Genomic DNA, 9,138 nt, shown 5'->3' with positions numbered 1-9,138 from the left:
CACTAGCCCAGCCCTTGCCTCATGGCTGTTGTGAACTGCTGCAGTTCACTTCGTGGACTACCTGCTTTACCCCCCCCCGCCCCCCCAGGAGCTCAACCCTGCTGTCACCCCAACATGTGTGAACCTCTGACCTGCTGGAAAATGGAGTTTGAATTCCTGTGAACTGAAGGGCTCTTCCTGTTTGAACCTCACCCTGCCAGATTTGTGTGTAGGCAAGGCATTATGCAGTGGTTGAGAGTCTTGTCATGAGGCTTCTCATCTTGTGAGCTCCATCCTGCCCCTGCATCACCTTCAGAGCAACTTGCAACACTTTCACATCTGCAACATTGGTAATGTTCATTCTCTGCTTGCTACTTCTAATAGCCTGGGCTGATGATAATTCGACATTAAGCTAAGCCTTCTAGTGCTTTCTCACTGAACAGCTCTTCTCCCTGCATCCCTCAACAACAAGCTGCTACTTTCATCATTACTGTTTACAATATCTCAGTAAATTCGCAAGTGATTCGAGAGCACTGATACTCACTTTGAGTGCCTTACTACTGCAAGGAAAAARGAGTTAGTGAGCTGCCCCTTTCATGCATATGCAGAGCCTCCATCCTCAGACATGTTTGAAAAGAATTTCATGATTTCGTAGAATCATAGAATCAGTAAGGTTGGAAGGGACCTCTGGAGATCACTTAGTCCAACCTCCCTGCTCAGCARGGTCACCTAGAGCATATTAGACAGGGTTGCATCCAGGTGGGCCTTGAATATCTCCAGAGAAGGAGACTCTACAACCTCTCTGGGCAACCTGGTCCAGTGCTCCGTCTCTCTCATAGTGAAGAAATTCCCCCTCACGGTCAGGCAGAATTTCCTGTGCTTCAATTTCTGCCTGTTGCCTCTTGTCCTGTCACATGGCACCACTGAAAAGAGTTTGTCCCTGTCCCCTTGACACCCTCCCTTCAGGTACTTGTACACATTGATAAGATCCCCCCTCAGTCTTCTCTTCCCCAGGCTGAAGAGGCCCAGCTCTCGCAGCTGTTCCTCATAGGSMRGKKSYYCMRSCCYYYKRWYWWYYTTSKWRSCCYWMSSYKGRMYYYYYTYMRSMRSYYCMWKKYYYYYYTKSMMYKGGGRRSCCMRRAMYKGRYRCAGTACTCMAGAYGAGGCCTCMCCAGGRCTGAGTAGAGGGGCAGSATCACCTCCCTCGACCTGCTGGCAACGCTCTTCCTAATGTGCACCCCAGGACACCATTGGCCTTCTTGGCCACAAGGGCACATTGCTGGCTCATGGTCAACTTGTCATCCACCAGCACTCCGAGGTCCTTCTCTGCAGAGCTGCTCTCCAGAAGGTCCGCCCCTAGACTGTTCTGGTGYCTAGGGTTATTTTTCCCTAGGTGCAGGACCCTGCACTTGCGCTTGTTGAACCTCAAGAGGTTCCTTTCCACCCAACTCTCCAGCCTGTCCAGGGCTCTCTGAATGGCAGCACAGCCCTCAGGTGTGTCAGCCACTCCTCCCAGCTTGGTAGCATCAGCAAACTTGCTGAGGAGRCACTCTGTCCCCTCATCCAGGTCRCTGATGAARAAGTTGAACAGGATGGGASCCAGTACTGAGCSCTGGGGGACRCCACTAGCCACAGGCCTCCAACTAGACTCCACGCCACTGATGACGGCCCTCTGAGCTCTGCCTTTCAGCCAGTTCTCAATCCACCTTCCTGTCCACTCGTCTAACCCACACTTCCTGAGCTTATCTAGGAGGATGTTATGGGAGACAGAAGGAACTGTTCCATCACCTTTCCAAGAATGCAGGTGAGGCTCATGGACCTATAGTTGCCTGGGTCCTCCTCTTTGCCTTTCCTGAAGACTGGAGTGACATTGGCTTTCTTCCAGTCCTCAGGCACCTCTCCAGTTCTCCAGGGCCTTTCAAAGATGATGGAGAGCGGCTTGGCAACAACATCTGCCAGCTCCCYCAGTACCTGTGGGTGCATCCTGTCCAGGCCCATGCATTTGTGGATGTCTAGCCTGCCCAGAAGGTCTCTAATCCTTTCCTCCTCAACCAAAGGAAAGTCTTCCCTTCTCCAGACTTTCTCCCTCACATCCAGGCTCTGGGATTCCTGAGGGCTGCCCTTAGCAGTGAAGACTGAAGCAAAGAAGGCATTCAGTAATTCAGCCTTCTTTGTTTCCCTTGTCACCAGGGTCCTTKYCCCATTCAGTAGCAGGCCCACATTCTCCCTAGTCGTCCTCTTGCTGCTGCTGTATTTGAAGAAGCCCTTCCCGTTACCCTTAACATCCTTTGCCAGACTCAATTCCAAATGGGCCTTAGGCTTCTTTGCCGCATCTCTACATACTCTGGCTGCATTCCTGTAATTCTYGCAAGTAGCCTGTCCCCTCTTCCACCATCTGTGTACTTTCTTCCTCTGTTGGAGTTTTGTCAGGAGCTCCTTGCTCATCCATTCAGGTCTCCTGCCCCCTTTGCTGTGCTTCTTTCACCTTGGGATGCACCGCTCTTGAGCTTGGAGGAAGGGAGGTTTGAATACTAGCCAGCTCTCCTGGACCTCCCCTTCTTTCTAGGGCCTTAACCCATGAGATTCCTAATTTGGAGTCCTGTCCATGCCAGATGGAAATCCTCCTCTGTAGGCAGGTGTCAGTGGGAGATAAATAATTTCTCCAGCTAGGCAGGATGGGTTATGAAGAAGTAACATGGCCTTAAATTCAATACAAAATCAAAAGGAGCAAATGAAAGGGCAAGAGCACATAGGGGATAAAAAAGGCAGCAGAAACACTGCTGTCCTACAGTGGTGTGTGATATAGCCTGCGGCAATCTCAGTGAAAGCCTTCCAGCTCTGCACTGTTGACCACATCTGGTTTAGACATGGAAGAGCTGAAGAAGATGCAACGTGTCCTGCCATAGCTCTTTGTCTGCTATGCAGATGTGAGGAATACAGGATCCTTTCCACTTCTGGCAGATTTTTACCCTCTGTACAGTGGCATTAAGAAGGAAAAAATGGAGAACGTAAGTTTATGAACTTTCACTGGAAGGATAACTTGCTTTCAGAACAAACTGACTAAGGATCTGAGGGATTTTTCATATCCTGCAGTCTCTAAGACTGTCCTGGCTCTGTTCCTGGGTGGCCTTCATACCTTAGCAAAGTTTTGGGCATGAAGAAAGTTTGACTGTAAGGTTCTCTGGTCTGTAATGCTTATGGCAGGCTAGAGAATTAGGTAGCCCCTCTGCCTGAAGAGAACATTTAATATGGCTGTATCTATCTGTGAGCTTCACTGTCTGCTTCCTCACAAATGCTTTTGGTGATCAGGAAGGCAGAAGAAGTGCTCTTCAAGCTGCTGTGTRTTGATGATCCCATGTCCTGAGTGTGCCTCCCTGTCACACAGTCTGCAATATATTTGACAGCAGGTTTCTTGGTGTGCAAGACAAAACTGGAAGTAGCAGATCATTCAGCTTGCTTGTAAATCTAATTTTAATGACAAGCTCCTTAAAAGATTTAAGATTGCAGTTGTTAAACCATTTTTTTTCTTCTCCCATGTGAAATTAACTGAAGTACCTAGCTGTGGATTTTGAGTACTGGTCTAATCCTTGCTGGGTTTGGAAAGAGGAATATTCTGTTTGTGAAATAACTTGAACAGCAAGTACCATGGAAACACTTCAAGAAATAAAGAGCCTAAGAATATCTGGCTGTACTTGATGCCTGTCAATGTGGAAATGCCATGTATTGTGAAATGCTCCATTTTTTCCTAGCTTAATGTTTGAGTTAGATGCTTCCATCATGTCAGCTCCAGACAGATTCTCAGCTCCTCACCTAATCCCTGTTAGTTGGGTCCTGTCAATTTCATTATGAAGTTCAGAAATATTAGGTGATGTTGACAGCCTCCCTAGTAGCTGTTAACAGAGCACTTGACCCTAAGCCTTTCCTGTCTTCAGTGTTCAACACTGCAGCTTTCAATTGGCTTTAGCCAAAAAAGCAATGAATTTAGTATACTTCATGCAGAAACCGATCATCAGCAAAGTGGAACTAAAATGTGAAAATGGGCAACAACATGCAGCCAGGAGCTGTTGTAATTGATTTCATGGCTTCTCCTTTCCCACTGTTTGCTTGCCCTGTCCAGATCCTGGCTGTGGTGCACAAGAGGCAAAGTGCCAGATTTATTGTAGGGATGTATCAGCTGCAAGAACTGGACTCCTGCAAGTGTTTTGATGGACTGGATTGGGATGCATTTTCTAAGCAGTGAATGTTCTGCATAATTTCATTCTGGTGAAATAATTTTTTTATATGTCATATCACAAAAATCTCATAGCTATACTTATCCTTCCTACCCTCACTGGCTCACTGTCAAACTACGGATCTATGCAAACTACTGGGAAAAGTTGCAGTTTTGCTTTATCACCAGCATTTTTTCATAACTGTCTTTATGGCAAAAGCCACCCTCTCACCTCCCCCTCCCACTGCCTTTCTCCTGGCTTTTCTGCAGCTCCTACCCCATGACACCTATTTGAGTAGGAAAATCCCCACCTGCTGCTGTATCCTCCCAGGGCAGCTGCTTCCCCCCAGGATAAGGGGCATGGACTGTCCTTGGACGTCTGCATCTCTCCTCTTCCCGTGTGAGGGAGGATGGTGAGGGGCACACATCCCACATGCCAGGAGGGTCATCAGGAGCTGTGGGTCCCTGGCACCTTGTTTTGCATTGAGTGGTGACGGTTTGCCATTTCCAGACAGATCATCCTAGGGCCCGCTTGGAACCATAGATGGGTTATTGCCTGAAGGAGGTGCTCAGGAGCAGCTAGGGGAAGGTGGATGCTTGTGTGCTCTGCTCCATGCCTTGGGAGATATGCCACTTGGAGAACTGCCCGCAGCTCTCCTTGGCCTGCTTGGAGCTGGCCACAGCTGGGCTGCTCCCTCTGCTGTGATGCACCTGCCTGCAAGAGGAATTAATTATCAGGAGTAATCATGTTTCTTGGTTTCGATTGCCATCTGCTGGCAGAAGGGCACTCATAGCCGTTTCAGGATCCTGCACTTTGTTTTTCGCCTGAACSTCTGTGTTGCACCATGCTGTGTTTGGTGGGTGACTGCTGCAGAAATCAGGCTGCTGCTGGATACCCAAATTGACAGACCTGGAGATGCTGGAGGCAAAGCTCACTGCTGTCTATGGGGCTGGGGCAAGGGCAGGTTGCCTGRTGCAGCTCCCAGCAGATGCACGGCCCCGCCACTTGCCTTTGCCACCTCACCCGCAGCTTGAAACGGGAGCCACCTACCCTTCTGTTGTCCTACTCACGTTGGAGAAATCTGAGAAAAGTGGAGTCGAGAACTAATGATGCCTCTGGCCCAGGAGAAAAGCGAGGAGCCGTGAGGCTGCACCGACAAGATGCGATCTCCGTGAAAGCCACAGTATCCACGTGTACACGCGCAGCTGGGAGGGTGCAGGGGCACAGCTGCCAGCCGTGGGGGAGCAGACTGTGCAGCCCAAGCTTTCTGCTGGTGCAAGCTATTAAATTTCTGAAGTGTTTTTTGGGGGGKTTCTGCTGGGAAGAGCAGGAGCTGGCATAGCTTTCCTGACCATCTGATTTCCCCGTGATCCTGCACAGAGCTGCTGCAGGCAGCTAGAGCCTGCTGGGAGCAGTGGACCGATCCCTCACCCCTGTCCCATGCCCTACTGTGAGTGCAAGAAAAGCACCTCATTAGCATGCTAAATACTTGCACTTGGTGCCAGGTGAAGCTCTGCCCTGGGAAATGTGTCTTGCCAAAAGAGCAAGGTGCATCAGCAGCTTGAAAGGAGAATTCACTCTGCATTCACCCTTGTGCAAGGAAGTATAAAATTTAACCTAAGTGACAGCAGCTCACAAAGAGTTGATACCAGTAAAAAAAGCCTTAAAACCCACGCTTGAGTTTTACCCACTGGGAGTGTTGGAAACTGCATTGTTAAAATGATCAAACMTGTTGTGTACAGTAAATAAAATTAGATGAGCTTTAACTTCTAATTCTGTTGTTGTCAAATGTAACGTAGCTGCTTGAGCTGATAGATGATGAATGCAGTTCTTTAATTTCAGCACTATGCAAATGGTATTACAAGATTACTCTTGATAGTATGCCACATTAGCATAGGCTGGAAGATCTGCTGCTGTGATCCATAATGGCATTTAATATTTATTCGCTCCTACATCCAACAAGAAAGGACCAAAATGCAAATGTATTCCCCAAAGGCCCTTTTCTAGCACAATTATTTATTAGCTGTGCAGAAACATACAAAGAAGTACATGACAAAAAAAGTAAGAGAGAGGGAAAGCCAAACCTTATTYGGGAATATGAAAATAAACTCCACGTCTGCAGAAAACTATCCCTTAACTGGACAAAGGCTGCACCAGTTTTAATGATCTCCACAGGGATCACAGGRAAAGGAATGTGTCCACCTGCTGCCCCTGCCCACGTCCATGCCGCAGACTCCTCCCTGCACCTTGTCAAAGGAACTTACTAAAATTTAACATGAGCAAAACCAAGTATTTTTCCATACCCTTCTCTCAGAAGTGGCTGTAGGCTCTTAGATGAATTTTTACTGAAGCCTGGGCAGGAGAGCTTGGGAAAGGTGCGTGTGGCTGAGAAGAAAGGGGAGTGCAGGGAGCAGAGCCCCGGTACAGCACGGCGCTGCTGCCACCCCGCCACGGGCATCGCAGGGATGCCCCAGGCCTGGGATCGTTCCTGCACTCCTGAGCTTCTGCCTGCGTTGTGCCAAAAGGAAGAAAGGAGATAAGAAAGGTTAGGAGCAAGAAGTTTGCCTTAAGAAGTGTGATGCTTTACTTCTAGTGCTGGAGACTTCAGCGGCACCTCGCCCGATTTTTACTTTTTTCCCAGATAACAGGTTACGTGCTCGCTGCGGGTGCAGGTGCTCCGCTTTGGCAGCACCAGCAGAGCTAGAGGACTCACAGTGGTGGCTGGTGAGACTCGGGCCATGTTGTGCCCTTATTCACGCAGTTCAGTCACGGGCTACCGAAGAGCACATGATCCAYGAGCAGTATAATTAGTCTTAATAGCATTTTAGCAGTCTCCTCAAGATACAGCAACCACTCAGTCATCTGATTACAGAGCTAGTCACGCTTCATCCAAACCCCCCGTATTGCAGACAGGGACCTTTAAACGTACAGCGAGGTCAGCAGCCACAGGCRTCTGCCCCGGCCCCTTCCCGCACACCGCTCAGGTGAGCTGGCGTGATCCCGTATCCTTCAGCATGTCAGTGGTGGGGATTTCTTCCCTCTGGTTCTTAGATAGGTTTGGGATTATTTTATGTTTTAACCCTGTTCTTGCTCGTGGGCTACATTCTTGTCTCCTGTCTCCTGCTGGTCCATGGGGTAAGTTACAGCATGATTACTTAAGTTCGCTGTTCCTCTGTATATGTCATATATTTTTTAGCAAGGGAGAAACATCCARCTGTACAAAGTGAACAAAACTTAAGCTAAAGAAGTTAGGCAATAATACAACAAAAAAGCAGCTCAAAAACATGGACAAACCACAGCTATCTGCCCACCAGATAATTTTGCTGTTACAGCTAGGACAAGTTACGCAACAGGTATCTGATCCTAGGCTGCACCTTAAGTTGCAGGTGCAGCTGACGTGTCCTAAGTAATTTTGCAGCTACAACTGCAATCAAGACAAGACAGGYTCAAGGCCAGAAAAAGCCTCGGGCCTGGTGTACTTAATTGCTGTTATAAATCTTGAGGCCTATTACAAGCACATGGCAGCACAAAAGCTGAGCCACAGGGCTACAATATCTAGGTGACAAAAGGCAAGCCCAAGGCCTGCTAGCACCCAAAATTTCAGAAATTCCCTAGGTAACCAGTGATAGGTTTGTGGCTGGTGAACACCTGTTTTGCCCTGTAATGAGTTTCCAGGAGTCGAGATGTATGAAGTCCTTCAACTAACACATAATCCACCAGACTTTGCAATGGGTGGTCAATACATCTGATGATTCTGGTAATTTCTTAAGAAAAGACTATCTCAGATCTGGCGTCTGTAGCATGGGGCCCATGATTCTCCCGTGCTCCTCATGCTTGAGGGCATTCCTCTGGGTGAGATAATTTTGTTCTCATGTTGGAAGTCTAGTTGGTGACGCTGAAGTGCTTTGGTTCAGCAACGGTGAACGCGAGCAGGAACGCAGCTGGCTTTCTTCGCCCACAAGTGCCTAGGCAGAATCGTGTTTTCAATACACTATTTTTACGGAATTACCTGCCTACCRACCTGTTTGCAGGACCAAGGTTGGAGCCATGTGAAATATTGGTGATTTTTCGCTCTTCTGGGCTATGGTGTTTTTGGACTTGAAGTTAAGCACAACAGCAGAACATAGATTATTTTTAGTCAAAACTGCTGTTTCAGCAGCACATATTTATGTTTAGTTCTATAAAGCTTCAGCTGGATTTAGTTTAATCTGATGCTGCTCTTTTTTTTTTTTTTTTTTTTTTCCTTAGACTTCCGTGGCTGCTGTTACTGGCTAAATTCTTCCATGCAATTTCAAGCCAGGTAGTGATTTCTACCCTCTCCTTGGCTGCTGGCTTTTCCGTGGGTGGACTAGGTCAGCGGGAAGGCCGTACTTGCTCCCGTAAGTGGAGATCTTGGGTGAGGCTGAGCAAGGGCTATGCAACAGCTGAGGCTGCACAACAGCAGGGCAAACGGGCTGCCAGCAGTTGCCTCCCTGGCTGAAGGCTTCTCGTGGTGGTCTGGAGAGGAGCGAGGGTCTCTGTGGTGGTTAGCAGGAAGGTTAGCAGGTCTTTGTGCTCCCAGCAGGAGGGTTTCATCGGAAACGCAGGCTTTGCACTGCTTCTTCTTGCTGCAGGGCTGAATGAATACTGCAGCTGAGCTGCCTGGAAAATCTGCTAATAAACTGCATAATAAAGAAATGAATTTGGTAGGGTAGCAGCTGTTTATCCAGGGTGGTAATTGATCATCAGCAAGCAACACATCAGTTCAGCATCTTTCTTACTTTCCCATATGCYGATATGTCCCTCCAGCCCTGGGGACATGGAGGACAGGGTGGCACAGGTGGTTACCTACCTCGCTATTTGCAACTTTATGGCTTCTGGATGCCCTCAGGGTTGTGTGCAGCAACAGTCGCTGCTGGCCAGCTAAGCCTTGGGACTTCACATGAGCCTGTCAAGTTGCAGCTACGGA

The sequence above is a fragment of the Rhea americana genome, unplaced genomic scaffold, assembly GCF_003343005.1.
Source record: "Rhea americana isolate MKP2758 unplaced genomic scaffold, rheAme1 scaffold_115, whole genome shotgun sequence".
In the NCBI taxonomy this organism is placed as follows: Eukaryota; Metazoa; Chordata; class Aves; order Rheiformes; family Rheidae; genus Rhea; species Rhea americana.
This window is presented reverse-complemented; position numbering follows the sequence as displayed.